The sequence below is a fragment of the Phacochoerus africanus genome, chromosome 9 (genome assembly GCF_016906955.1).
Source record: "Phacochoerus africanus isolate WHEZ1 chromosome 9, ROS_Pafr_v1, whole genome shotgun sequence".
NCBI classification, from domain to species: domain Eukaryota; kingdom Metazoa; phylum Chordata; class Mammalia; order Artiodactyla; family Suidae; genus Phacochoerus; species Phacochoerus africanus.
This window is the reverse complement of record NC_062552.1, coordinates 60,446,250-60,459,950: the sequence shown is the minus strand read 5'-3', so window position 1 is coordinate 60,459,950 and position 13,701 is coordinate 60,446,250. Positions and strand designations below refer to the sequence as shown.

General features: G+C 44.6%; 1 protein-coding gene across 4 annotated transcripts in view; it reads left to right on the top strand.

The window, feature by feature from the left end:
• CCDC33 (coiled-coil domain containing 33) overlaps positions 1-13,701 on the top strand; it is a 32,218-nt gene that overhangs the window by 1,571 nt on the left and 16,946 nt on the right. The window contains exon 1 of one of the 4 annotated variants that reach the window (XM_047795363.1): positions 65-180. The exons of the other annotated variants lie outside the window; for them this stretch is intronic. The gene's annotated coding sequence lies outside the window, so the exon portion shown is untranslated. Of the gene's footprint in view, positions 1-64; positions 181-13,701 lie in introns of those variants that run through there. 4 annotated transcript variants of the gene reach the window in all.

The window sequence follows — 13,701 nt, the reverse complement described above, 5'->3', positions numbered from 1 at the left end:
TAAACAGTAATTTGCACGATTTGCTTGCGGTTGGGAGGCTCAGCTGACATCAGAGATATCGACTAAACAAAAAATTGCACAACGTGAGAGCTGTGAGTTTCAGTTTTATTTGGGGACTTAACTGAGGACTATGGCCCAGGAGACCACTCTCAGATAGCTCTAAGGAACTGCTCTGAAGAGGTAAGGAGGGAGGCCAGTATGTCTGTGATTTTGGAGAAGGGGTACGTGCAGTCACGCACACATCTCGGTAGAAGGATACTGCCAGTCACAAAGAACAAACATCTTAGTTCATGATTTTAGTGCTTTTCTAAGTATGGGAAGATACGAGAATCTGGATTCGTGTAATTTTTTCCTGAAAACATCTAACTATCTGAGGGCCTGTTCTGTCAGTTTTCCCAGAGCACAGAGGGCCTCATTCCTAATTTTCACCCTGAATTCCTTTTAGGGTATACTCTAGGTAGACCTGGATGGGGGCAACATTTTTTGTTTTACGCTTCCCCCGTTTTGGTCATAAATTTGACCAAGGTTTGGGGGGTATTTCATGACCAGTTTGTTCCATGGCACTAGGAATGTGCATTCCTAGGTCACTCATTCCAGTGATTTCAGGGAGAGATCACTCAAGTGCTGTTACCTAGACTAGGCCCTGTTAACAGTAGACCAAAGTCTCTGGACCGTGTGTCTGACTAGTTACGGTCCAGGAAAAGATTATCTCTTGTTGCTTCTTCCTATATCTAGAATTACGCTATTATAATCACTGATCTTATCTAGCACTACATATTTGGTCAATTGTTTCAAGTTGCCTAGTCATCATTTTTATTGGGGACTCAGTCACACGTTGTATAATACAAGCAACAGTAATTTTGTAAAATAGGCAGAATATAAGTAATATAGCTAGTAGCAGTAATAGGGTCATAAATAAGAATTTTAGCCAAGAACTTCCATTAGGTGCCATCCAGTATATTCCTGATCATCTGACCCAATCTGTTCTGTACCAATCGTTATCTTTAAGGTAAATGATATATTGACATTGTTCATAAGCAACCAGTCCTATTTTCTAGTGTTATTAGGCTGATTACCCTTAGTATGATTTAACTATTTCCAACCTAAGGGAGGGGATGTCCCTTAAACAACAGAAATAGCCTGGCATAAACCATATCAATCCATCCCATAACTGAGGGAGGCTCGGTCCTAATGATTAGGAAGTTGTATTCTTTGACTGCAATTGAGGTAATTTCTCTGATTGAGCTTGTAGAAATTTAAAGAAAATTCATGTTTATGGTCATGGTCAGAGCCAGTATGACTGATTGGCCAAGTGAGTCCCATCTAATGATATCAGGTGGCTCAGGAGTTCCCCAGTGGTTCAGTGGGTTAAGGATCTGGAAGTCACCGCTGTGGCACAGGTTCAATTCCTGGTCCAGGAATTTCAACATGCTGCAGGCACATCTGGAAGAAAAAAAAAAAATAGTGGCCCAAACAGAACTTCAACTTCTTTCTTTTAGAATAAATTCCCTAAGGGCTATCCAATTGGAGCCTTAGAGAGGAGAAATCCACCAAGAAGTAGTGGATGTAGATAATTAACTAAAAACTTGACAACTGCATTAATTTTTAAACTCTGCATAGGATTGTGCTCATAATAGGAAAAAACATTTAATTCATAGGCAAAAGTTCAAAAAATCAAGAATATGTTATAATCACACGAGTGAGGTCCAGTACCTTGGAAAAGCTGTTTACTTCTGATATCTTCTTCTTGCCTGGTTCAGGTGTCATTCTCCTCTGAGCATTTTTTAAGGGGAATTTGAGGTCAGCAGTCCTCTCTATTGATCAGTCCAGTACAGGGGTGCTTTATAAGTGGGAAATATGAATCTAAGAGGCAATTCCCTTCATTATTGCTGCACATGAACTAGTTAAGAGTATCTGATAAGGGGCCTTCCTTCCATTTATTTTTTTCTTTTTTTTAGGGCCGCACCTGCAGCATATGGAGGTTCCCAGGCTAGGGGTTGAATCGGAGCTACAGCTGCAGGCCTAGGCCACAGCCACAGCTACGCCAGATTCGAGCCACGTCTGCAACCTATGCCATAGCTCACAGCAACACCGGATACTTAACCCACCGATGGAGGCCAGAGATAGAAGCCGCAAACTCGTGGGATACTGGTCCGGTTCTTAACCCACTGAGCCACAATGGGAACAACTGGGACCTTCCTTTTAGATTGAAGAGAGAGCTTTAAATGATGTCTTTTCTAATATCCATAATCTCCTGGTTGCAAGTCATAGGGCACCTAATCTTCATCCAAAGATAGATTTGCTGATAAGCTTCAGAAACAAACTATATTGTCCTTTTAATAATTCAATTAAACTTTACAGTAATGTAATAATAGTAACAAGGAGCCATTTAGGAAGTGAGTCTTAGGTAGTAAATCCAGACAGTTAACAATAGTAGAACACAACATCCATCAAAACAGAATCTTTTTCTCTCTAAAATTACCCTCATTTCTACCAAATGTAGCCCCAAATTAAGACTAATTTTTTGCAAAACAGGTCTGATTTTAGTAAACTTGGCCTGATTATTTACATAAATGTAATTGATCATTTTTTTTTTTTTTGGTCACACCCATGGCATATGGATGTTCCTGGGGCAGAGACTGAATCCTAGCTGCAGCGTGACCTACACCACAGCTGTGGCAATGCTGGATAATTAACCTACTGTGCCGGGTTGGGGACTCAACCTGCGCTGCTGCAGAGAAAATGCCGGATCCTTAACCTGCTATGCCTCAGCGGGAACTCCCATACAGTCTCTTTTAAATGGTCTATGCTGGAATTTTGCATAATGAATCTCAGACTGAATTTCTAAGAGGCCTTCTGGGGCCAGAAAATCCACAACCAAGGACTTGTTATCGGATTCTGCCTGTGATATCTACAGATTTGGGTGGGTTCCTCTTAAGGTTTCCAAAATATCTTGGGACTCCTGCACCTGCCAGGAGGTAGCCTTCCTTATTCACCTGGTAAGGTTGCTGGGAACCTAAAAGGTGCCAATTCCTGGAGAGGTCAAGTAGAGAGAAAAGATGAATGTTTCAATTCTGCTTATAAATGTATAATTCACCAAATTGCTGTAAGTCATAATTAGCACAAGGGGAAAGGCTTCCTTATGTCTGGAAAACAAAGATTGAACAGCCCTACGTAACTAATTCTTATTGGTCTTTTGTTAATAGTTTATGAAGCCATCAGGTTTTTCCATTAGAATTCTTTAATTTTCACCCAGTTCAGTGATATAATTTGAAAGTTAGCAGAACCTTGTACTTACTAAAAAATCCTTTCTGTGACTTTTTTTTATTATAGTTGATTTATAATGTTCTGTTAATTTCTGCTGTATAGCAAAGTGACCCAGTCATACATGTACACACATTTTCTCACATTATTCTCCATCATGTTCCATCACAAGTGATTGGATAGAGTTCCCTGTGCTATTCAGCAGGATCTCATTGCTTATCGATTCCAAATGCAATAGTTTGCATCTACTAACCCCAAACTCCCAGTCCCTCCCACTCCCTCCCCCTCCCCCTTGGTGACTACAAGTCTGTTCTCCAAGTCCATGAGTTTGTTTCTTTTCTGTAGATAGGTTCATGTATGCTATACATTAGATTCCACATATAAGTGATATCATACGGTATTTGCTATGACTTTTCTTAAAGATGAAGCTTTTTGTTTGTTTGCTAAAGCATCAGAGAACAACAATAACTGTCTATAAATGACAAAAGACTTTAAAAACCGTGGTTAAAGATCTGGTTACAATGCAATTGACAAAGCAACTTGGTTACTGCTGTGACATACAACATTTTTTTTTTTTCCCCACTGTACAGCAAGGGGGTCAGGTTATCCTTACATGTATACATTACAGTTACATTTTTCCCCCAGTCTTTCTTCTGTTGCAACATGAGTATCTAGACATAGTTCTCAATGCTATTCAGCGGGATCTCCTTGTAAATCTATTCTAAGTTGTGTCTGATAAGCCCAAGCTCCCGATCCCTCCCACTCCCTCCCCCTCCCATCAGGCAGCCACAAGTCTCTTCTCCAAGTCCATGATTTTCTTTTCTAAGGAGATGTTCATTTGTGCTGGATATTAGATTCCAGTTATAAGTGATATCATATGGTATTTGTCTTTGTCTTTCTGGCTCATTTCACTCAGTATGAGATTCTCTAGTTCCATCCATGTTGCTGCACATGGCATTATGTCATTCTTTTTTATGGCTGAGTAGTATTCCATTGTGTATATATACCACATCTTCCGAATCCAATCCTCTGTCGATGGACATTTGTGTTGTTTCCATGTCCTGGCTATTGTGAATAGTGCTGCAATGAACATGCGGGTGCACGTGTCTCTTTTCAGTAGAGTTTTGTCCGGATAGATGCCCAAGAGTGGGATTGCGGGGTCATATGGAAGTTCTATGTATAGATTTCTAAGGTATCTCCAAACTGTTCTCCATAGTGGCTGTACCAGTTTACATTCCCACCAACAGTGCAGGAGGGTTCCCTTTTCTCCACAGCCCCTCCAGCACTTGTTATTTGTGGATTTATTAATGATGGCCATTCTGACTGGTGTGAGGTGATATCTCATGGTAGTTTTGATTTGCATTTCTCTTATAACCAGCGATGTTGAGCATTTTTTCATGTGTTTGTTGGCCATCTGGACATATAACATTTTAAGATGGTAACTCAGATTATTACTGATTATAGTATACCAAGACATACCAGATTTGTAGGAATTCCATATAACTTCTAGAATATCAGTATTAATAACATTTATCCATACAATGTAATCTAAGGTTTATCATAACTCATTTGACAGTGCTTCCCATATAATTTAATACACCAAATATACCTAATTAGCGTAGTATCTTTCTTTGGCAAGGAGAGAAAACAAATCTCTTGAGATGTTTCAAGTTAAGCAGAGGTCAAAAGAACTTCGTTTAGAACTTGATTTGGGGGAAGCTTGTCAAAAATATCAAAAAGGTTCTATAAAATATTTGGTCAAACAGGGTCATAGGTCACAATAAAAGATTCCAAAGGCAAAAAAGATTATAACATTATTTAAAAGGTAAAAAACTTTACAATATGTTTGCAAAAGTGGATCAATATTCTAAGAAAACTGTCTTTTTAATAAAGAGAAAACCAAATTTAGGTTTTATACCGTCTTTATTTATTTTTTGTCTTTTTGTGTGTGCGTGTGTGTGTCTTTTCTAGGGCCACACCCTCGGCATATGGAGGTTCCCAGGCTAGGGGTCAAATCGGAGCTGTAGCTTCCAGCCTACGCCAGAGCCGCAGCAACTCGGGATCCAAGCCGTGTCTGTGACCTACACCACAGCTCACGGCAACGCCGGATCCTTAACCCACTAAGCAAGGCCAGGGATCAAACCCGCAACTTCATGGTTCCTTGTTGGTTTCGTTTCCGCTGAGCCACAATGGGGACTCAGAGCAGTTTCTTAGAGCTATCTGAGAGGAGGTCTCTTGGGCTATGGTCCCTGGTAAGTCCCAGATAAAACTGAAATTCATAGCTCTCATGTTGTACTTCTCGTTTTTTCTTCAGTGAACAATTTTGGCAACCACAAAGGGATCCAGAGCAGACTTATCCCCTTCATCTGAACTCTACAATGGTCTGGAGCCTTGGTACCACCAAGGGTTCCTAGTGCTCCTCTGCCTTCTGTTTGAGTTCAGATGAATTTGGCTAACTCTCTCTCGGCCTTGGTCTCCTGAATATTGGTTGATGATCTTGAGGGGTTTTTTGTTTGTTTTTTGACTTTTTGCCTTTTTTAGGGCCACTCCTATAGCATATGGAGTTTACCAGGCTAGGAGTCTAATCAGAGCTGTAGCCGCCGGCCTATGCCACAGCCACAGCAATGCGGGATCCGAGCCACATCTGCAACCTACACCACAGCTCACAGCAACACCAGATCCTTGGCCCACTGAGCAAGGACAGGGATCAAACCCGCAACCTCACGGTTCCTAGTCGGATTTGTTAACCACTGTGCCACGATGGGAACTCCAAGATCTTGGGTTTTATTTGGTGGTATATAACAGGTACCTGGCCCTCTCGGTGAAAGATGCTAGAGGTGCCCACTTGAAAGGCACTGGGATTTTCACAGTTGAAAGACACTGTATGGTCTGGACTGAGTGATTAGCTAGGAGGTTGCCCTAACATCTTTGCTCAGTTGGGCTACCTGAACAGAATTTGTCAGGATAAAAGTAAAGATATCACATGAAAGCTCTCTGCTCTGAGGAAGGGACACAGCTCCTTCTGGACAAGTTACAGCTTTCTCTGGCAACAGAGAAATTTGCAGGAGTGGTGGAGGCAGAGTCCTCATACTGTGCAGTGGTCCCAGGGAGACACCCACCCTTTATTTAAAGCTGATTTGTCTGGAGATGCATGAGATAAGGATTGGCCACCGAATGCTCCAAGCATCCAAGCCGTTTTAACACTGCCAGAGGGAGAAACGGAGACACACACAAAAAGAGCTGAAAAGACGCTCGGGGACCCAGAGAACATCTGCTCAGTAGCCAGTTTCATAGCAAATTTTATATCCTGACAAATTTTGAACTTTAAAATGGCAAACAAAGTTTCTCAAACAAAGAAACGAGGGACATCAGGAAGTCAGTCTCCAGCTAACATTCCAACCATATTCAGGCACAATACATACAGAACATATATTTGCAAGTATTTACTCAGTTGGGGCCTGAAGGAAATCTCACCCTGAAAATGGCCAAGATAGGGCTTTTTGACTTTTCAAGACTTGTTTTGAATGCTCAGCTCGATAAAACATCTTTTCAGAATTCTGATCAACAAGTCCTTCTAGGAGGAACTTGCATTTCTCTCCCTGTCCCTTGGAGATGTAAATATTCTACCTGGCTCTTGGGAGCTCTTTACTAGACCATCTCTAATTCCTGAGCCTGAGAAAAAAAAAAAAAAAGAGAGAAAAGAGCCCTTTCTAAACTCCAGAGGAATAAACTTATTCTACTACTACTTATAAACTAGTGAGTTTTATATTGCAATACATGATTCATGACTAAGTTTTAAATGAAGCTATGAGATCTCTGGTTGTATCTCTGTAGGTCTGTTAGAGATATGTCTCTACCTTCAGAGGGTATTACCAAAATGAATTTATAAATGATCTCTATTTAAGTGGCTTAAAGAATACTGTTTGTATACATGATCAGAAATATAAAAGAAACTTAACCCAGATGAATTTCAGGTTCATGTGACCAGTATTAACTTAATAGTAGGTACTAAAGTTAAAGTTTGCTGGTGTAATTAATACAGACATGTCTTAAGAGTCCTCAGCATTAGGTATAATCCTTTCATTATACCTAGGTTTACTAAACATCAAATAATATCTTATTATTTCTGTCACAAAACTTGTCAGCAAGAAAAATAACTTGATATGAGATTTTTATAAGTAAGTTAAATGTAAATGAGATAAGAGGTTTTAGATGAACCCTTTAGGAATAACTGTGTCTTAGGAACGTCTACCTAAAAATAGTTTCTTCAGATGTTTGGTAACTTGAAACTTATCAAGTTTTGCTAAGTCAAATGATGAAAGTTTATTAAATGTCTAGGTCACCCCCCCCAACATAAGATACTGAAACATTAATTACTAAACACAGGCTTCCTTTTACAGAGAACTAAAGATATTTAGAACTATTAATAACTGTTTGGTGCCACACTCAGACATTTCCTATAAGAAGGCATTTTTTTTTTAGAAATTATAAATAGCATGTGTAAGTCTGCCAATCTACAGAATGCCAAAGACAGTTCCTAATTGCTTACTTCTTAGTTTTTACTAAAAATTAAAGTTTTGAAAAGTTAAGAATTCTAATTAAAATATGTAATTCAAACTATTAAAAATTAATAACAAATCTTTGTATGCAACATTTAAGGGAAGAGAAAGTAACTGTATCCTAAAGAAAGGTTAAAAAGAGAGGGAGAGGAGTTCCTGTCGTGCCTCAGTGGTCGACGAATCCGACTAGGAACGATGAGGTTTCAGGTTCGATCCCTGGCCTCGCCCAGTGGGTTAAGGATCCAGCGTTGCCATGAGCTGTGGTGTAGGTCACAGATGCGGCTTGGATCCCACGTTGCTGTGGCTGTGGTATAGACCTGAAGCAACAGCTCCGATTAGACCCCTAGATTGGGAACCTCCATATGCCGCGGGAGCAGCCCCAGAAAAAGGCAAAAAGACAAAAAAAGAGAGAGAGAGAGAGGGAGAGAGAAAATGGGGAAAAAAACAGAACAAAAATCTGAAGGTAGGGAGTTCCCATCGTGGCTCAGTGGTTAACAAATCTGACTAGGAACCATGAGGTTGTGGGTTCAATCCCTGGCCTCACTCAGTGGGTTAAGGATCTGGCGTTGCCATGAGCTGTGGTGTGGGTCGCAGACAGGGCTTGGATCCCGAGTTGCTGTGGCTGTGGTATAGGCTGGCAGCTGTAGCTCCAGTTCAACCCCTAGCCTGGGAAACTCCATATGCCGCGGGTGCAGCCCTAAAAAGCAAAAAAAAAAGAATAGGAAAGAAAAGAAACTGTTCTGAAAGGGAGGCTCAGTATATATGTGATTTTGGAGACACATACATGCAACCAAGCATATATCTTGGTAGAAGGTTACTGTTAGTCGTGAGGAAAAGATAACTTAGTTAATGGTTTTAGTGCTTTTCTAAATATAGGAAGTGCAAGAATCTGGATTCACATGATTTTTTTCCTAAAAATATCTATCTGAGGGCCTGTTCTGCCAGTTTTCCCAGAGCACAGAGGACCTCCTTCCTAATCTTTGTCCTGAATTCCTTTCACGTTGTACTGTAGGTAGAACTGGATGGGGAGCAACATTCTTTGTCGTATAGAGTGGAAGCAGGAGCAGGGCTCTGGGGTGAGCAGGGCTCTGGTTCTAACATCTTCTGTGGCTTCAGACTGCCTTCAGTTCAGAAGCAGAGCTCCTGGGCTTGGCCTCCAGACTGGTGGCAGGTGGAGACATGATCCTCCAGGGTTACACTTCCTCTAGGCCCCCACCCCCAGGGACAAGGACCCACCACAGAGACCCTCTGCTGCCTGGAGTGTAGACCACCACCAGGCCATGCTCTCAGGAGGACCCACCCTGGACCTCACGTCCCCACCCCCAATAGGGCTCACAGATCTTCCTGACCCACCCTCTGGTGGTGATGAAGTTCAAGAGGCAGTGGAGGAAAAGAAGAGACTTGTTCTCGTGATCGCAGGGCTCTGCTGTTGTCACACTGTCCCAGGTGATGAAAGGGAGCTCAGAGGAGTTGGCAGTGGCCAAAGGCAGAGAGGCCTGGGTCTAGAGGCGTAGGCCTGGGTGTACCTGTGAACAAGGGGCTACTTAGCCAGGGCGAGCCCTGACTCCTGGGAAAGTACTGCTCTCTTTCAGCAGCTCTTAGGGCACAACCTCTATCCTCTCCCATGTCTCCCTGAGACAGCCCCCCCACAACTGAGCTCTTGCTCAGAGTTCTGATCTCAGGAAAGGCAGAAGCCAGCACCAGTTTGTTCCAGCTGAATGGTTTCACTTTCTGTTAAAGAAGTGTGTTAATTCTCCTTAAAGGTATTGGATAACTTAGGTTAGCCAAGAGTCCTGAGGGAACCTGCAGGACTTCCATCCATCAAATGATGGCAAGTTTGAGGTCCTTGGCCACCTGAGTGGGTCCTTGCCTTACTTCTCCGACTCAGGATGGCACCCAGAGGCTGCGGAGAAGAGGGGAGTTCCTCCCATATATTAGGGCCTCCCAGTAGCCAGAGGGAGAATGTTTAGGTGGTCCTTGTTGGAATAAGGAATGCCAGGCTGGAGTGGGGGTAGGAGGTCAGGGATGGCTTCTCTACAGAAGTAGTAAGACTTCAAAGATAGATAGGAGCCCAGGAAGCCTGGCCTATGAGCAGAGTGGCCAGGGCTATTTTCTGAAAGGTGGTCTGGTTGTGCTGGGACAGACCACCTTAAAAATTCAGAGTTGAAAGTTTTTATGTGGGCACGTGGAATCACTGAAGGGCTCCAGAGGCCAAGGAACATGTTCCAGTTGTTTTTTGCTGCATTATAAGCCACCCTAAAACTTTGTGACTTAAAGCAATAATTTCTTTTATTATTCTGCCCCAGTTTTGAGGGTCAGGAGTGAGGCTGAGGCACAGCAGGGAGGGCTGGTCTCAATCCATGATGTGTGGGTCCAGCTGTGATGACTTATGGGGCAGGGGACCAGAGCAGCTGGGGATTGGTGGACACTGATTTCTCCCACTTACTTTGGGCTTCCTCACAGCAGGGCCATCAGGGATACAGGGCCCTTTCCCTGGGGGAACATCGAGTATTCCAGGTGGGAGGGTGGAAGCTGCAAATCTTCTGGTGACCCGACCTGAGAAGTCCCAGAACTTGTGATGCTGCATTCTGCCCAGTCTGTAAGACTGGTCCAGTTACAAGGGGAGGGAAATCAGACCCCATCTCTCAATAAGAGGAGGAGCACAGCATTTTCAGCCATCTTTTATCTACCAGATAGGTGGGCTGTGTACTGAAGCAGCATCAAGAAAGCCCAAGCATGAGGGAGTCAGAGAACCAGGAGGCCTGCCTGAAGGAGGTTACAGAGATCAGACCAGTTATCCAGGAGCCGTGAGAGGGGGCCTGCTTCACCATTGTGCCTTTCCGAGCAGAGGAAATCCCAGCGGAGAGGGTGGATACACTACATCACTGTAGTTTCTCAGGGGAACAGGCAGGTCATAAAGGAGTAGAAATTACCCCTTTTTGCCCGCATAGGGGCTCAGGGACACCAGGAAACAGGCCTGGCCATGCCCAGGGGAGGCAGGAATCTTTCTGTCTCTGGCTCAGAAAAGCAGCTCCTAAGGGCCCTAAGAGCACCTCACCTGTTGGAAGGGGATGCAGTGGGCCTGGGTGGGGTGTGCACACCTAGGCAGACCCCTTGCCTAGGAGACTAGCCCCAGCCCTTGGTGAAAGGAGAAAGTCAAAGGCAGAGTGGTACCTCACCCTGTCCCCCTGGAGCTCCATTCCCTACCCCAGGCTTGTCTCCTGGGCCTTGTAGTACCTCTGTCAATAATCCCCTGTGAAATTGCAGCTCTGCCTGAGTACAACCTTGAACAAACCACCCAGCTCTTCCCACTCTGGGCATCAGCTTCCTCCTCAGAAATGCAGACTCAATGCTCGCATTAGAAAAAAATTATATAAAGGGCCTGGCCAGTGACAGGCATTCAACAAAGGGGAGTTGCCATGATCCCTACCTGGGCTCTGTGTCCAGAGTGTGTCTTCCAGGATGGATAAGTCTTGCAAAGATTTAGGCTTTGGGAGTGTGTGTGTGTGTGTGTGTGTGTGTGTTACACTAAACTGCATCCAAGCCCCTCTTAACTGTTCCTTCTGCACAAGGGTCAGCCTCAGATGTCTTCTGCTGTGCAGGTTGTACTTCAGTGCGGGTCCCTTTAGTGATTTGAGAAGACTCTCATCTCAAGCCTCTTCCTTCCCTATTCAACCCCATCATTTTCCTTGGGACTGGTTCAGGACAGAAGTTCCAATTGAGGATCAGGGTTTGCTGTGTGACCTCGGGCTAATGACTGTACCCCTCTGGCCTCCATGTGTGGTTCTTAGCAGAGGGCACCCAGCAGTATCTCTGAGGTAAGAGTTCAGGGGCAGGAGGTATGAGAAGCGCAGGCTCGACTACGTGGAGGAGGAACAAGTGTGTCGATCAGCAAGACAGCGTCCCTAGCCAACCTCCCCAAGAGTTGTGGGGCCCACTCAGGCCAGCTGTATTCCCACTACCGGCTGAAACCAGAGGATCTGTGGGAGCCGGGTGTCCTCTGCTGGCTGTAGAGGCAAATTACATGGCAGGTAGCCTGGGCCTGCCAGCCACGGATCCTTGGGCTTGGGGACTCAGAGGTTGGGTGGTTGTCCAGGTAAAGGCAAAGTGGGGAAGCATGGATTTCCAGCCCAGTATACCCTGCACACTGGCCGGGCCTCATTGCACACCCTCTTCACCCACTCCACTCCCTGCAGAGCCCCACACTCACACTGCCTCTGATCCAGACACGAGTCTACACCTGCCCCTGCCTCAGGATCATCCTTTCCCTTGGAGGAATGTGAAGCACCTGCCCTACTACCCTCTCACACCCCACCCTGCTCCAGCCCGTGCCCCCTCTCTCTGCTGTCTCCTCATCCTCCAGAAAACCCTCTCTCTCTCCATCCCCATGCCTCTTGTTGACTCTGTGTCCTCAGCTACCTCTGTCCCTCTCAGCCTCCCTGTCCGCCTCCATCCTCCCCCTCCTGCACATTCTCCTCCTACAATTCAGAGCACCAGCCGAGGTCACCAGGAGCCACCCCCTTTGGCTCTCTCTGCAGATTGGGACACTATTGAGCCTTCTGCTTTTTTTCAAAAACATTTTAAACTGGGAAAACTACTCCTATGGAGAAAATGGCACTGAACATAAAAACAAAACACAACCAAGTTATTATAAAGCAAACATCCAAGAAGGCACCACCCAGGCCAGGAAATAGAGCATCACCAGCACCCAGAAGGCCCTGGTAGCCCTCTTCTTCTAGATGTGACCACTGTACCAGCTTATGCCTCGCTTTGCTTCTTTATTCTGTCGTCACCTCCACACGCCTCCCTAATCACTATGGCCTAATAGCCCTTGTTTTTAACTTTCCGTAAAGGGCAGCAGGCCATGTGTGTTTTATTTTGTGTTTGGTTCCTTTGCTCAGCTGTTTGTATGAGATTCATCTGTATGGTTGCTTGGTGCTGTGGGTTCTTTTTTGTTACTGGGTAACATTCTCCTGTGTGGGTTTCACCTTCCCCCATCTCTTATCTGTCCAATAATCCCTCACTGACTCACCAGCTCTTTATGCTTTTAACAAGGTGATTTTTATTTTGTATCTAGGTTTTTAGGTTATCTGCAGGGGAGGTTGGTCTATATTACTGGAAGTGCCGTTACCCAAAGTGGAAGGCCATCGCCCCTCCTTTCTAAGGCTCTGTGGCCTCGCCCTTGCCACCCCTTTCCTCCCACCCCTCTGGCAATTCCCCCTGAATTTAAGGGCTCCTTTCCCACTACTACCCCTTTCCTTTGTCCTTGAATCCCCTCCCCACTCCACACCCCACCCTGACTCTGGAAAATCTCCTCTCCTCCAGGGCTTCCATCACACCTCATGGGCTGCTCCCCAACCCCTCCAGTTCCAGCTGAGATTCTATCCAAACTGACCACCATCAATCGCCTGTGACCAGACTTTGAAAAAACTTATGGTTTCCAAAGGAGACAGTTTGGGGGGTGGGAGGATGCACTGGGGTTGTGGGGTGGAAATCCTATAAAATTGGATTGTGATGATCATTGTACAACCATAAATGTAATAAATTCATTGAGTAACAAAAAATGAAATTAAATTTAAAAAATAATAAATAAATAAATAAATGGCCTGTGACCACCTTCACCTGGAGGCCACACGGGCATCTCGAACCCGGCACGCCCCGCTCCCCTAAGTCAGCTCCTCATAGGCATTTGCGACTCCTCCCTCCTCATCTCCATTGTATCCACCTGGCTCTGGTCCCATCACGTTCACTTGGCTCACTGTGCTTGGCCTTCAGTCACCCAATTCATAATCCATACTCAGCAGCTAGAGAGGTCTTGTCATAGGCACCCCTGCCCTGCAACTTAGATGGCCTTTAGAACCAAGTCTAAGCTCCTGAG